Source organism: Camponotus floridanus, unplaced genomic scaffold, assembly GCF_003227725.1.
Source record: "Camponotus floridanus strain SB8 unplaced genomic scaffold, Cflo_v7.5 scaffold43, whole genome shotgun sequence".
NCBI lineage: Eukaryota > Metazoa > Arthropoda > Insecta > Hymenoptera > Formicidae > Camponotus > Camponotus floridanus.
In genome coordinates this window covers 1,747,133-1,760,949 of record NW_020229581.1, presented here as the reverse complement: position 1 = coordinate 1,760,949, position 13,817 = coordinate 1,747,133, and the positions used below count along the sequence as shown (strand labels likewise).

The 13,817-nt window shown below is 29.6% G+C and overlaps 1 protein-coding gene across 3 annotated transcripts in view; it reads left to right on the top strand.

The window, feature by feature from the left end:
* The first annotated feature begins 328 nt into the window (after positions 1-328).
* Positions 329-13,817, top strand: part of LOC105254188 (extracellular sulfatase SULF-1 homolog) — a 97,184-nt gene continuing 83,695 nt past the window's right edge. For 2 of the 3 annotated variants that reach the window (XM_025411753.1, XM_025411751.1), the window contains exon 1: positions 329-693. The gene's annotated coding sequence lies outside the window, so the exon portion shown is untranslated. The remainder of the gene's footprint in view (positions 694-13,817) is intronic. The other variant, XM_025411752.1, reaches the window with a different exon arrangement.

Below are 13,817 nucleotides of genomic sequence, written 5' to 3'. Positions count from 1 at the left end.
AAATTAAAATAAAAGTCGAGGTATTTACATTACGATGATAAAACAATCAACTATTTATTTAACATTACATATATATACATATTATTAAATAAATAATTGTTTCATCGGGGTAGTAAAATTCGAATCTTTTACATCGGATATACAGGTTGCCGCGACTGATCCCTTCCGCAACAGAGAGCGAACCGATAAATCGTCCCACTGCGGAGGAGAGTGAGATTTTCTCCGGTTCTCCCTCCCGTCAGGACACCGGTTTGACGGTGAGGAGGCATCACAGAAAGGTACACTTGGCGCACCGTAGGACTCAGTAAGGCCGAGATCGGCGCGCAGTTTTCTGTTGGCGCTCCGACAAGGAGGGGTAGAGGAGAAAAAAGAGAGAGAGACAGAGACAGAGAGAGAGAGAGAGAGGAGCAGCTGGATAGAGCGGTGGTTCGGTTCAGTTCATGTTCAGTCTGGTCGCGGCGGTCGTGTGGAATGGTCGTGTTGTGATTTGTTCGTTGCCTGCGCGACTTTTATTTTGTCACGTGCATTCGTTCGTTCCTACCATCGTCGCGATTATTCGTAGCCGTAGCGAATTTTGCCACTGATTCGGATTAACAATAAACGAGAGGACACTGTTGTTGATTGAGTTTCAGTTCGTCAGAAAATAGCGTGTTGAATGTCCGGGCTTGCTGGCTGGATCTTCTCTACATATAAGTGAGTCTCCTTTTTTTTTCATAACCTTGAAATTGTTGATTTTCAACGCATGTGTGCATTTGAAAAAAATGCCCTTCTTGTGCTTCGTGTGGCAAATTTCGAGGCAATATCGACAGAATGTCTATCTTATCTGTTTAATAAAACCGACTCGAAAACGTTCGCAGATCAATCAGCTCTAATATAGTTACATTTTTAGAGAATATTTATATCTATCTTTCCCGCTCTCGATTATTTTTTCGAATTTTTACATTAGCTTAGATTAGTATATATATTATTTTATTGCATTGCTTTGTTTTGCATAGTTTATTTTACATATCAACGCACTGCATTATATATTATATATTTTTGTATCTTGTCTATTGTTTTATAATGTTAATGTATAATGTTACTAACACATTCGTGCGATTATTCGTAGCGAAGATAATTTGCGTGTTTGAAAAGAGATGCGCTGATAGATATATTATTATATCTTGATACTTATCAAGAAACTTCTCTCTCTTTTTCTTTCTTTCTTTCTCTCTTCCTCTTATTCTTTACTAGTCGTCTAAAGTGCAAATAAAACAGGTTCTTCGCTGTCTCTTTCTTTTCTCTCTCTCTCCCCCCCTCCTCTCTCTCTCTCTCTTTCTCTCAAGACTGATTTAGAATCAGTCAAATTCTAATCTAACTTCCACTGAAAATTACATTTTCGTTGCACGACACATTGTTCTTTGCCCTTTCAAAAAAATTTCATACTCTTTTAAATGGAATTAATACATTATCACTAAAAGCAGTGAATATATATAATAAGTATAGCATAATAAATCAATAAAATTTCACTGAAAAGAATTAGTAGCAGTAACACTGAGTTACTTTTACAATCAATAATATTTTAAAATGCATGTAATATTATATGCATATGAGATAGAATTATATTTGATTAAAGAAGAGTATGTTCAAGAATCTTTAATTTTTAATTTTTTGTAAATTCACTATACGTCAGAAGTAATATTATTATACGTTATAAATGTGAAAAAGTATGTATATATATATATATATATATATATATATATATATATATATACAATATATAATTCTGAATTTGAATACTAGTTATATGTATTTCGGACATTTTTGACTTATTACAAATTTCAATTATCAGCTCAGGTAAAGTATTTAATTGATGAGAAGTAGATTAAGAAGTGGATTTTAAGAAATCCATATCAACTTTGATATCTTCCCATTAGATATTTTTTAAATCTAATCTTACATAATTATTAAAAAATAATATATAAAGTGAATCAGATTTGTAATTTAAAAAAATCGTGCTCTTTTACTATTGATAATTAAACAAAATGACGTGTAGAAGTTTAAATCGATTAATTTTTACATTAAATGTCTCGAATCCGACTCGATTGCTTTGCGTGACATATGTCACGCTCTCAGTCTATATAATTTATTTCAGTTAATGAGAAGCAACATCTCATGCTTTAATATGTTGTTTCTCAACTTTTAAAAAGGGAAGATTTGTACGAAAAATTTAAAGCACAAAAGCAAGTGTTCTCATTAAATTTTTCGTACAAATCCTCCCTTTTTAAAAGTTGAGAAACAACATATTAAAGCATGAGGTATCACTTCCCTGCGGGGATCCCCACTGTTATCTCTTTTATGTGGTATCTCTCTATCTTCTGTTTGGTAAATTTTTTATTTTTTTGGTATTCGCTACCTCTATCTATTATATGAAAGTAGATATAATCAGACGCATACAAACACACATTAATAAATATTCTTATCATACATTTCACTTTATGTATTACTATAAAATGATATAAGTCTCCTTTTAAATTGATCATTTTTTAATAATATTTAACATTTTTCTATACAAAATAATGAAAAAAAGTTACTTATGTCATATGGTTTTAAGAAAAGCGATTGCATTTTGAAAATGAGTTCATAATTGCAAGTCATTATAATTGCAAAAAGTAATAGCACAAAAAGTTAAGCATTATTAATCGTTTATTCTTAATAGCGTGAACCATTTGACTCTTTTATGTAACATTTTGTTTATCGCTAATCATAAACCGGATATGACTCATTCAGATCACATGGCTTATCTTGTATATTTTAAAATCGTTGTGATTAATGTTATTTTTTTTAATCATTTATATTAATTTTATTTTCCATGTTAAATGCTATACATTTTTTCTATTTTTTTTTCTGATTGAATAGTATAATTATTTCTCGTTCCACATATACATTTCATTTTGAAAATTAATATTTAAATAATAATATTTAAATCAATGATGTATAATGTATAATAATCATTAGAAACAAGTAAATATAATAATAGCATACTCCTAAATGGAATTAATGTATTGTTGCTAAAACTAATGGATATATAATCATTAATAATTTCATTTACAACATATTATAAGTATAACATTTGTAAAACAAAATAAATATAATAAAAGAAAACCATTGAAAAAAAATCGGTTAATAATTAATGGTATAGCTCTTTTTCAATCAATAATATTTTAAAATGCATTTTATATTATGAGGTAAATTTATGAAATAAATTTATAGTAATATATTTAAAAAATATTCTTGAGTTTAATAAAAAATCTTATTAATTTTTTGTGAGTTTATCAATTAAGAATAATTAAAAATAATTAAGAATTTTAAGAAAATATGACATGTATATAATTCTGAATTTTTTAATACGAATTTTACGTATTTTATTCTAGATATGTGTGAGAATTTTTTTCAAAAAATAGCATTATTTTATATTAAAAGAAAAAAATCATAAAATTTAAAAATTGTACTTGTTGAGTACGCGAGACAACTATATTCACAAGAAAGACATATTTTTAATTGCAGTTGCACATGATCCTTTATTTGATTTATTTTCTACATGAATAGATATTAATAACAAATACATCTTGGGGATAAAAACATTTTAAATTTGCTGATATAAACTTAATAAAATATTTTCATATTTTATATACATCATGAGAACTTTTCGATAAACTCGCAACTTGTGTTTAAAAACTTTAGTTACTAGAGTATGAGAGATGTTGAATTTGATCGAGAGTAGAAAATTTTTTAGCATATCATCTTTAAAAGAACCAAGAATATTCCGTAACGAAGAGCACGCGAATATAAGAGACCGAATAAATCATTGTGAGTGCTTTCTCATCCTATTCGCAGGATTCGAGGACGATTTACGAATTCGTCCCATCGATGCATTAAGTAGATAAACACCGCGAGAACTGTTTGTGAGAGATTTCTCAGTGAATTATTTTTGTGAGTCTTAATAAACCGACTATTACAGTCGTGGACTAGTGTGACGAAACTGCGATTTGCTGCATACTAAAACTCATTAATAATAAAAGGAAGAGAGAAAGAGAGAAGTGTCTACTGGTAATGTATCGATTTAGAGGTTTGGTCTTGGTCTGAATTAATTTTAGAAGACTATAACTCTTTCTTATATAACTACATAAAAACTCTTGTCAATTCGATTTATATTCATTCAGATTTTTTTCTCGATTTTTGTTTGAATGATGATAAAAAGATGCAAATGACCGATATTTATATATAAATTAATTTTATATAAATTTTATATAAATTTTATATAAATTTTATATAAATTAATTTTATATATAAATTAATTTTATATATAAATTAATATTCGTTAAAGTAATTTTTGTATTAATATATGCATTACCAAGAGAGATAATGATACTGTTTTTACACCGTGCATTAAATTCTATTGACAATTTATTTCGCGTTTTACAACATTTATGTGTAAATATATACAATATATATGATAAAAATCGTTTCATTTTCTTTGTCTTAATTCTTCTTTAACGTTAAAAATTGAGATAAAAATTTTTTGTAATATATTTTCTTATTTTACAATTTTTATATTTTGGTCTTATGCATTCTCCTCTCAAGATCAATATTTCAAGATCAATATTTTTAATACGCGTGCACTATCGTTCTCTACAAATCTCGAATGAATTAGATCGTAGAGATATCGTAGATCGTAAATAATTTATTTCTTATATATATTCATTTATTTTTATTCAATCATTTGTTTTCTAATCTGATAACAATGCATAGAAAAGCACTCAATACATTTATCTCAATTTAAATGAAAATAGAAGTTTGCAGTCAAAAATCGTATTATTCTTTCAGAATTGATTATAAGAGGTTTATCAATGGGCACTAAATTTGCATTTTAAATTTTCCATTGAAAATATCGCTGATATTATGTCTTTGATAAATTCGAAGTCATTGGTGTTGCAGTGATACAATATTAATCCGGAAAGAATATAATTCGAACATAGAATAAATCTATAAAATGAGGTCACACACGCGCGACATTTTACAGTTCAAGATATCATACTTGATTCAACATTGATATTCATTACCGCGTGTCTTGATCGCGTGTAAATATAGAATAAGCCGTTTATTATTTGTTGATATTTTAAGCATATCCTTGAACGTTTTCCATTACTATTTTAGATTCGACAACCCAACTTTTCATTAATATATTACAAATGCTCAAGATAATTTATATGCTATAAGTGTACCTAAAAGAATTCACATTTTGCGCACATGTTTGCCACATATCTTATCTTCTATAAATATTATATTTGATTATAAAGTTATTAATCTATAAATCTTTTTCTCCCTCTCTTTTTATAATTTTATTTACTATAATTTTATACATATTTTTATTTAATTTAATTTTTATTTAGCTTTATTAATTACTGTAAATTTCTTTCATCGCACACATATATGTATCGACGAAATATTTATAATTGTAATTTTTTTCAATATCAATCAGTATTTGCTGTGAAATAGAGCGATGCATATTAATTTAAACATGTAGTAATAAAGACAAAAAACTTATTTACACTTATTTATAAATATAACACTCAAACAAGTTTAAATCGTCCATTAATGTCGTTTCAGCCGTTCAAAAATAAAGTCCAATCGAATCTAGAACGTGATAATTTTTATCCTAATTATATGTAAAACGTCACGAGCGAAAAGTCGATCTGTCAGGCAATAAAGATAGTAATAAATTTAATACAGGAAATATATTCTTATTTTCGTCTCTTTTTTTCTCGATAAACATATATTTATAAAACAACATAGTGGTTCATGAACTGGGCAATTTTACAAGTTAAAAGCTTATTTAACGAAGAGAAATTGAGAGTGCGATAGATATTTATCTAAATGTATTGATTTTTTTTACTTCCATCTACTCATATAATTAATTATTTATCTATTTATTTAAATTCGCATGCGTGTGCCAAGCATAAAGTAAGATTTTTCTAGAGATCCACAGAATAGTAATCCTGTCCAAATAACGTAAAAATTGATATAAGGAATATTTCGAATTGACAGGAGAAATTACAGATAAATATAAATCTCGCAGTACTGTTCTTGGCTTCGGTAATATTGATTTTGCCTTATCAGCAATAAACTTTTACTCTGTGGTCTTTCCGCGTGGCTGATATTCTTTCTCGTTAACTTAATCTTAAATTCCTTGCATACTTTTCATACATTATCATCCTGAGAATCTTCCGAAGCTCGCTATCTGTAATGTAATCTGCAAAAGTAATGAAGTAAAATAAAGTTTTCGTGACACAATGCATATCTTTTTAAACGAACATTGAATTACAAAATGACATTTCGAGCATTACTTTTTTTTATTTTTTTCGATAATGAGGAAAACCATGCAGCGTAAAATTATAATGAAGAATATCGATCGAATATGACGCTTCTTTTCTCATGCACCATTTTGGTCGCGATAATTGGAGATTAAAAAAATGACCATGCAGTTCACACGTATCTTGAATGCTAATGCGAAATTCGATATGCTCCCCCGCGCAGATTCGTTATGCTCCGCACAGCCATATGTTACAATGTACAGCGGCATATAGGTGTTAGATTCCATTTGACGGTTCCCGTAGTCATAACTTGGAATCGGACCGCCCATGGTGGACCTATTGTGATACTCCGCCACTGAAGCGAATTTCGCACCGCTCTTTACATCCGCTCGAGTCGGGACGCCGATTTAAGCGGCAAATTATTAATGTAATCAGTCGCCCATTTCGCTCGCGTATTCGTAAAACGAGACCTGATAATTTTAAATCGAGCAATGTTAAATTTATGCGCCATTTTGAAGGTGAATAATTTATCGCGGCTATTGTCAGCATTAATAAAAAATAAGTCAATAATAATGCAAAATAATTTAAATTAATATAAAAGATGTGTAAAATGTAAAAATTTGTTGACATCTACGCGTATTGATGCAAAGGAAGATAGTACAGATAAATATAGATAAATACGATAAATACAGCTTTAAGCTTACAGATTTAAGCTTTTATATGAAGTTTAACGAAGCTTTAATAATGCCTCTTTTGAAATATTCCCTCGTCGTGGTACGATCGTTTCTGCCGCACGGAATTTAAAGAGACTTTGCGTGCTACATTGTCGGTCGTCGTATAATGTGCATCGTAACTAATGTCAGATCATAAATCATGGAATTTAAACTTCTTCGGATATCACGGTTTATAATTTCGCTAGTAGAGCACATATTAATGACATATTGCATTAATCTCTCTCAAAAAGGTTCTTAATTTAATGTGTATCTCTCTTTTTATTTACTAATTTACTTATAATTATCTATTAACAGACTCAGTACTCGCGGCATACTATAAATTAATTAATATCGTTTCAAATCTTTTGTATACTGAGTTATTTTATAAGATTTTAATCTTAATAATTGATTTTACGTTTCTCGTAGATAAGCTCAAGAAAATAAATATATAAGAATGTTTTGAAACTTTTAATATTATTAAATTTAATTTATATGTTTTTAATATTATTAAAAGAGTTGTCATAATTTGATAATATTTATATCTTTGAATATACAATATTTTTAACTTAAGCGATTTTTAATATATTGTATATTTGAAGTTCCCTCTTTAAAAAATAGTAACATATTTTCTATAATCTTGACAATTATTTTATTGGAATCGATTTATTATTGTCTATTAGATCTCGTTCAACAGATATATTTCTACTATTGATTATGTTCCGTTATCGGACCGCTGCAAGTTGGAGATCTTACAACTTTTATAATCTACCAATATCTCTAGTAAAATATTTCTCTGCAATGCCATTTATCGTTATAACTTGACTCGATACCAATACAATGTATTCAATAATGATATTTGGTTCAAAGATCAATAGTGTAATTATATGGATCATTAGTCATCATTTTTCTTTTTTGTTCATTATTTTATAAAACTCTTTTTCCGGTGTGAAAAAGAGAGTTTTCAAAGAAAAACTAATGAGTTTGACACGAGGATAAACGGTGAGTCATTAATCTTCGTCGCCATAGTCGTAAAATTATTTTGAATGTCGATGTCTTAAACACTTATGATCTGTAAACGAAACCATCGATGTTTAACTTTCGTTTCAGCACCCTGGTTTCATTCTCAGGTACCTGACACGAATGATTGCTACAGGCAATCGGAGCATTTACACCGTTCTTAGATTAAGTAACAAATTAAACTGAATTAGGTTTTGCAGTTTTTTTATTCAATCAGACTTTCAATCAGAATCTTTGAACAACAGAATTTTTAATTTTATATTTATTTAAGGTTCTTTCTTGCATTTTATATTTATTTAAAGTTCTTTCTTGCACTTGTGACACTCTTTCTTTAGCATTTTGTTTTTTGCAAATATAAGTGTAAATTTTTAAATTAAATTAAATTAAATTAAATTAAATAGATAATTGCAAAATTATAATAATGACAAGGAACATTTTTATTAAGGTCAGATATTATCATAATTCTAAATTTCTTCTGCCGCTAATTAATTTTGAATATATATTTATTTTATAGAAAGATACTTAGTAGAAAAATATAAAAGGAAAGGGATTCAAATACGCTAACAGGTAGAAGATATCGAAGTATAATCTTTCGCGCCAAGAATTTCTCGCCGTGGAAGTTTTATCTCAGAGTATTCGGCAAACCTGTCACGTAACAGTTTCGAACAAAAACCGACCCGGAAAATTTTCCGAGAGATTTAGCCGGTGCTATACCTTTATCGGTCGGAATACCTTTTTCGTGAATAGACTTGTTCAGGTAGAAACCCAATATCTTAGTTTTGAATGATATGACATGAATGGAATTTAGGGTGAAATTCATAGATCGAATCTACTTTCGCTAAAAAGATTACATCGAAATGTCAGTTATCTGATTTTATGTTTATCAAACGCCGTTTTCCTCTTTTGTATATTATATTATATCAGCCGTTATCGATAATGTATATATTTTCTTCTTTTTATTATTTTAAATTAGTCAATTTAATTAAATTATTCACTTTAATAATTTAATTAATCAATTTTCGTCAATCAAAGCTCGATAATTCATGCTCACTATTATTTTCGCCCGTCAATCCGTTTATAATATTTTGTATGCTTTAAGTGAATTATAATTTTTTTCTATTTTTCCTCGAGTTGTCCGCGTATATTACAAATTTTTTGCATTCTAATTTTTTCCGTCACTTGTTTAGATATTTTACATTCCACTTTTCGCTTCCACTTGCGCTTAGATATTTCATATGTCGCGTATTTGCGACCAGTTCGAGCTCGACTCGATTCTTTATTTGTTATGCATATTAGTTTTTGTGACAGTAATAGAAGTTTGTTACCGCAGCTGCATTCTAACATGTACACACAATCGCGATACGTGCAAAGCCGTTCACCTCTCTATGATATTGTTGATTTATGCGACATTTTACGTATAAATCTTTTAACGCAAATAAATGAAATTTAACGAAAATGAGCGATAAAATATTGGCCGGTTACAGCATTATAATGTATGACTTTTTTCTCGTTAATAACATATTTATTATATGATAATCCATATATATAGGGTGTCCCAAAACTCATAATCAATCTTTCAAAGACAGATTCCTGGGATCATTTGGAGACGATTTTTCCTCAGCGAAAATGTCGATGAAGGCCATCATTTTTTGCATGTTCCCAATTTTTGTCATCATATATCTTTGCAATTAAGCCTTAAATTAGCTCAACTAAAGTAAACTCTATTAAAATTAATCGAAGAATATAGTTTTGTTAATATTTTATTTCTACAAAGCTTAGTTTACGAAAAACCCCTTATTTCCAATCACTTATAATTCGAAAATTATTAGTGCCTCGACATTTTCGTTGAGGAAAAATCGTTTTCAGATGGTCCCAGGAATCTGTCTTTGAAAGATTGATTATGCGTTTTGGGACACCCTGTATATATATATATATATATATATATATATATATATATATATTGACATGCAAAATATCCATTTTATGTAGCAATATACATAAAGCGCGTGAGTGTAGTAAAAAAGATATATGTAAAAGGTAATCGACCACGATAAAGATACGGCAGCACTCTAGTACCGAGCACGAAATATCCATCCGGGACTCCGCAGTCGTATATTTCTTCTTCGAGCAGGGGTCAGACGGCATGTTACGTCGTATGACTCAGAGAGAGTATTTGCGATGTCTAAGTCTTCCCTGTCTTTTAAGTTGGAGTATACTTTATGGTTTTGTTACGACATTATCTACGATGAAATTTCTTTCGGTTGATAAGAGTTGAACAATGCTTGCTATTAATCATCATTTTATCGCTCGATGAAATAAATTTTTTATCTTGTTCTTTCAATTAACGTTTATGTATTCGTAATATTTACAAAGAGAAACATAAACCGCATTAGAATGATGTATAAATCTTCAAATGAGACACACATTGTTCTTGGATTTACCATCTTCATCATTGATACTGTACTAGTGTGTAACTTTAGTATTTGCTTTTGATCTCTCTCTCTCTATTTCTGTTATTAAATTCAAATTATATTCGCTAATTCTCCCTGCATTACCATAAAGCTTGTTATTAGCGATTAATGTATGATTAAATAGTTGATGCGATGAAAGTCTGCTCGATACTCTGAACCCTCGTAGCGAATGATGCATGCCTATAGTTAACGTGCATAATAGCTCACTATCGCAGTGTCTCTTGTTAATACAGATTTATTGCTGAAAGTCTGAGAAGGAAAGGATATTGCTACTTATCGCGCGCCGTGCACGTGCGGCTTAAAGTAGCTTTTCTACATATCTAATTGTTGCACACAAATGTAACTTGCCCGTGCCAGTGACGCAATTGTAACTCCAAATGTAATACGCGAGAAGAAACATAAATGAATGAGAACAAATGAATAATTTGACAGAATAAGGGATATAAAATAATCTAGAAATCATCAATAGAAATTTACTTAATATTTTATAGCGGAAATTTTTAATCAGGATAATTAATAGAAATTAATAGAAATTTACTTAATATTTTATAGCGGAATATTTTTAATCGGGATAAAAAAGAGGAAATGATAAAAAATATATTGAATAAAATATATGGTGTAAGAATTGAAATAATCACGTCGATAATTGGTAAATAATTGAATAGACTGCTGCAAATGATCGTAATTAATTGCTGAATAAATCAAGAGGATTTTTGTTGTTTCAAACTGGATAGATACTTCACTATAATATTGTGCGTTAGTTCGTTGTCAGAGAAATATGTCTCTGGAATTATTCTTATCTCTAAGAATAATTAATATGTGAGCGATTTATATTGACGTATCAGTTCGACGACGAGTAGTCGATGGTGTTGATGAAGCCCCATGGATCGTGCATGCACAATGTCTCCTCTCTTCCCTCTTTTTGCCTATGCACGCTTATGTGCATAAGTAAAAAAACGCATCGCATAGGTAGACAATCGAGGCGTTCAGCTGTCGTGATACAATAAGCTTCCGTAGAAAATTTATATATTGCTTCAGTTCGATTATCTTGATTATCTAAAAATTGAAGCTCACGTGATCGCAACAGATTTTAATGGTAAACATACCACCACGATTCAATATTCCGATGAATATTAATTATATAATATAATGAAATTTATAATTAAATAAAATTATAATTATATAATATAATAAAATTGTTCATACGCGAGGACAAATAATTCGCTTTTTTATTGACAACATATATACACATATCAGATTGCTTTCGCGAACTGACTCGCTCATGATTAGATCTAGGTAGTTGCGATACATAAATCGTTACAAATCTAGATCGCGCGCTTCGCATATTTTTTTTTTTTATGAAGTATGTTTGCCCAGAGAAATTGTCTTTGTATGAGTGTGTTCACGCTGTTAGCTTTGCATCGATGATAGAACCTTTCCAGGTATTGTAACAGCATGAAATGTTTCGTACTAAGGATTTATAAATAACTTGCCGAGTTAATTTCTAGATCTGAAAATAACTCTTCGTATGGTGCATATTGAGCGCATAAATTTATTTGGAAAAGTTTCACGATAGGATCGCGTTTTGAGGGGAAATTTATATAACATCATTAGTGACAAAGCAACATTTTAATCTTTCTCTTTATTCTTCATCACGTTGAAAATTAAACCTCCACGTAACTGCACGTATCTGGATCAATCTGTTACGGAAATAACGTTAATATTATACGATAAACTAAGCAATATTAATATTATGCGACAAATCGAATAATAATCCTCATCGATTGGTATTCTGTTTACTAATAAAGAAGCTTTACATGTCGCGTCCGTGTACTTAAATAACAATGATTCATTCAATCTTGAAGCTTATCGTATTAACTGCGAAAGATGGAAAGTAAAGAAACTTAAGAAATGCACATTAATTAAGATCTTGCTCTAAGTGTATTTCGTGTTTCATAATCTTTGCAATTTAATCTTGTGATTATAATATATTATAATTATATTATGATATTATTATATTATTATCGTAATTATTTTATGATGTATTATGATGATTATATTATATTATGTAGCTGAGTAAATTTCTTTCTTAAAAAATTCATATAAAATAAATAATCAATAGCAATTTAATGAATGTTCAATTATAAAATGAATGTTTAATTAATAAAATAATAAATAAAAATAATCAATAAAATGAATGTTTAATTATTAATAAAATAATAAATAAAAATAATAAATAAAATGAATGTTTAATTATTAAAATAAATTATAAGGAGAAAAAAATTCATGCAACTCATAAATTTTAAGGAGAAAAAAATTCATGCAATTGATAAATTATAAGGAGAAAAAAATTCATGCAATTGATAAATTATAGGAAGAAAAATAATTCCTGCTTGCCTGAAATCAAATATAATCATGGGATAGCGTCGAAGGATTGAGCATCCCTGCTTTTCGTGCGTATCTTCCTGACGCGAACCGCCACCCTTCCTGGCGTATTCACCATTGTGTGAGCACAATGTTTATCGAACCAGTCGTCGTGCATCATGGTCCGAGGAAAATCACGGAGGGGCCAATGTCCAGTCTGTACAGTAAAGGACGAGAGAATATTGTCCGACCATATGTTACCGAAACGTTGGTCAGCTGTTTGTGACGGTCGCGGACAGTAGGGGCTACGATATACACCGATTGACCATTTATCAATCGTCGTATCGGCTTCATCAAGTTCCGATCGATGCGCAGCGACGTATCTCGCTTCGTTTGAACGGGAAACGTAACAACAGCTGCCAGACAGGACATTATAATAGTTATCGGGGAAATAACTCGCGTACCGATATAATCGAGCATCGAGAGGGAATAAACGATTCCATTCCCGTATCAGTCTCGTATAGCTCGTGCACGACCATTGTAAAAGCGTATCTCAAATTTATTAACATTAAATATCAAGATCGCACACTGAGAAAAATCATTTGATTGATACCAACAAGACGTATATGATTGAAGGCATTTTTGGTTAAATCAAACAAGAATTTCTAGTTATCATAATAAGACTCGATTTTTATAACTAGAACGTTTAATAGATTTTACTATAAGGATTTGATTAATATTTTCTGGTTTGATCTATAAAATTTCTGGTTACATTAATTTCTTTGTTTGTCATTAGGCGGCAAACTACTCTTAATTTAACTCGTATTCAATATTTGCCATGAAATGTATAAAGAATTAGTATTAACGTAAAATCGAAAGTATATTTTTTTTTCTCTTAC